At 40.2% G+C, this 3,649-nt stretch overlaps 1 pseudogene; it reads left to right on the forward strand.

Moving 5' to 3' along the window:
- The first annotated feature begins 2,835 nt into the window (after window positions 1-2,835).
- Window positions 2,836-3,258, forward strand: LOC107982447 (protein yippee-like 1; annotated as a pseudogene).
- Window positions 3,259-3,649: the final 391 nt, after the last annotated feature.

Consider the following 3,649-nt stretch of genomic DNA (forward strand, 5'->3'; position numbering starts at 1 on the left):
AAAAAGGATCACAGTGGATGCTGCCGATTCTGGACATCCGTTGACAAGTGGGCTACGGAATCAAAATACAAATAAACAGTTACAGAAGCGGCAGAAATATACAATGCCAGAAAACCACACTATTATTATTATTATTATTATTATTATTATTATTATTATTATTATTATTATTATTATTTATTAATAGAACAATAACAAATGGCAGGGGAAAATTTAGAGGAATCCTACTGTTTGCTTACCTAAATTCCAAATACATCTCAACCATAGGATGAAAAGGGGGTGCATACAGACCAGGAAAGGAAAAAAAATAGTTGGTAATTAGTTTCTCCTGTAGTGACCCAAGGGCTCACATCTGGTGATTTCACTCTCACCAGTGGACATCAATCACCAATGTTATTTTACATTGACTTGAAGAAGAGTTTGAGCTGGAATACTGATTTTCTATTTTTTAAAATCTTCTTTCATTTTCATTTTATATCTGGCTTTTTTACTGCAAGTGATTCATGCAATTTTTGTGGAGGCAAGGTGACACATGCACACAGACACACACACCTACATTAAACTGTAGGATGATAAACCTCAGAATCCACTTGCTAAGCCAGCTGGGAGCTTCTGGAAGTTTTGGTCCATCAAAAATGACTTTTCCAAACTATTTATCAGTTAAGATTGAACTCTAAAATAGTAGTTATGAATGTGTAACTTATGTATTCATAACTGATTCATATTCACAACCCCCATATATTCAACGCTGTGGGAAATATATAAGGATTGTAAAAGTTTTTGGCTTATTAAGTGATGGAGGCATGTTCTCCATCATTTGATAAGCATCAGGGCGCAGCAGATGTTTCTACCTTTGTCTCACATCAGTGATTAGTGGTGAAAGGAGGAGTTGTGACAAAGATCCTGCTTCTTATTTTTCTACTGGGGGTTGCTTGTGGGAAGGGGTGGAAACATTAGTCTGCTGCAGTGGCTGATTCCCAATAAGTCAGGATTGGAGAGATTCAGGATACAAGATGTTACTTAGTTAGATATTTGATCTAGCATCTAAATATATAATAAATAAGTGGCACAGTATGTTAAAGCGCTGAGCTGCTGAACTTGCGGACCAAAAGGTCCCAGGTTCAAATCCCGGGAGCGGAATGAGTGCCCGCTGTTAGCCCCAGCTCCTGCCAACCTAGCAGTTTGAAAACATGCAAATGTGAGTAGATCAATAGGTACCGCTTCAGTGGGAAGGTAACGGCGCTCCATGCAGTCATGCCGGCCACATGACCTGGAGATGTCTATGGACAACGTCGGCTCTTCGGCTTAGAAATGGAGATGAACACCAACCCCCAGAGTCGGTCATGACTGGACTTAACGTCAGGGGAAACCTTTACCTTTTAAATCAAGAAAACAAATAAAACTGCCCCCTATTACTAACAGGGTTGAATTAATTTTTTCAAAAAATCTCTGATTTTTTTTAAAGGAATAAGTAATCTGCTAAATAAATTTGTTGAACCAGTGGAACACTACTCTTCCAGTGATACACTGAACTACCTTATCCCATTGAGAAATTTCTCAGTTGTAGGACACTTCGGCCTCTTTTCAAGCATGGAGAGGCACTAAGCATATCACATGAGTTAAACTACTTCTGGCTATTACCCATGGTTGAAAAGAGGCAGAAGTGTCCTGAAAGGAGTGAACTCCAGCAATCTGACCTCATTAAATTGAGAAATTTCCTCCTCGTAGGACAATTCAGCCTCTTTTCTAGCATGGAGAGGCGCGGAGCTCATCACATGTTCCAGGGTTGAAAAGAGTCAGAACTGTCCTGAAAGTAGGGAACTCTGACCACGGCACAGCAATTGTGTTCAGAGTTCCTACCTCTTGCCATGCGCTACTCCCATCTTTACAACTGAAAAACAGGTGGTGTGAGAACCACCAAAGTTTCCCATCCTGTTTCATTGTCCAACCATCAGCAGTCTCTTGTATCCTATGGGGTTTGATGCAGAAAAATAGGATCCCATGGAAAGAAGTGGTTTTAACCTGGATCACTGTCTCTTGTATCATGTGGGGTTTGATGCAGAATAATATGAACCCATGGAAAGAAGTGGTTTTAACCTGTATCTCTGTCTCTTGTATCCTGTGGGGTTTGATGCAGAATAATATGAACTCATGGAAAGAAGTGGTTTTAAACTGTGTCAGCCTCCTTTAATGTAAGGGGCTTTGGGCAGGGCAAGGGATCCCTTGGTTTTCGGATATTGTTGTTTCTCCTGATTAAAAAAAAAGTAATACTGACCTTGTGATGAATGTAAGATGAATGTATTACCAGCTCTTAAGTTTCCACATGTGAGTGTGATGGGGAGGCAGAACTCCAAACGGTTCTCTATGCGAAAAAGAGGGTCACCCATGCTTTCCTCTCTCAATGGGATGAGGACACATATTTTTTCTCTCAAATTTTACATACTATGCATCTAAACAAACAGTTCTTGAGTTCTGGCCATTGTGTACCCGCAACAACATGTAGCACATAGAAGGCATCAACATATTTAGAAGACACACAAACTGAGAAGGTTCCAACAACAATAGCACCTTTCTCAAAAAGAAAACTTAAGGGATTGGGTACCTAGTGTTTTCTCAATAGCCACTCTTGGCTGGAAGCTTTGATGTGGGAGAGAATCTGAGAGAAGAAAAAATAGAGAGATATTTTCTGAATGAGAGTAAATCTATTACTTTGGCTGGGAATCTAAACTGTTTCAGGTTTCTATGCTTCATGCTGCAACAATTGGCTGCCAGCCACATTTGTGTATGAGGGCCAAGTTCTTGCACCAAACAATAGCGTTTGCTTGTATTTTCCATTCTTACTTTGGCCAGCATGCCCAGCAAAGTTGTAATTCTTCAAGTGCCAGCCCTGATCAGAGTGAAGAACCAGAGATGGTAAACATGACAAAATCTGAAATGTTCCAGGCTTATTTGCCAAATTGTTACCGAATTTATAGCTATATCCACTGCAGAGTGCATCTAGCCAACCATGATGAACTAATTTGCAAGTCCTTTCAGGGAAGCCAGGGGCCAGCCTATCTCTTTACTTCAGTGGTGAATGTGCATTGTGGTCCTGCAGAAGAGAGAGTTATTTTGATGGGCTTCCATACAGTAGCAGATATTTATTGTGAAAACTGCAAAACCACTTGGATGAAAGTATGACCATGCATTTGAGAGCAGTTAGAAAGAAGAAGGAAATTAACCACTGAACTTGCCCACATGATCATAGACATTGGCTGAGAGTAAATTGGGATACTGCTCTTTCTTTGTGGATATTTATTTGTTTATTTATAGTATTTATATTCCGCCCTTCTAACCCCGAAGGGAACTCCGGACGGATCACAATGCATATATATTTGACAAACATTCAATGCCATTAGCCATATGACATATAGACAGACAGACACAGAGGCAATTTAACATTTTCCAGCTTCCAGCTTCATGAAGGTATGCTTGATTCTGGCCACAGGGGGAGCTGCCGCTTCATCGCCAACTTGTAACACCAAGTCCTTGATGGAGTACTTCCTCATTCTTTTTCCGCATGCTGCTGGAAGTTTTTAATGGTGTCGTAAATTAGTTAAATTAGCCTACCCGCATAAAGAGGTACCTAAATTTTTTACTCAACAGATGC

This window comes from Anolis carolinensis, chromosome 2 (assembly GCF_035594765.1).
Source record: "Anolis carolinensis isolate JA03-04 chromosome 2, rAnoCar3.1.pri, whole genome shotgun sequence".
In the NCBI taxonomy this organism is placed as follows: Eukaryota; Metazoa; Chordata; class Lepidosauria; order Squamata; family Dactyloidae; genus Anolis; species Anolis carolinensis.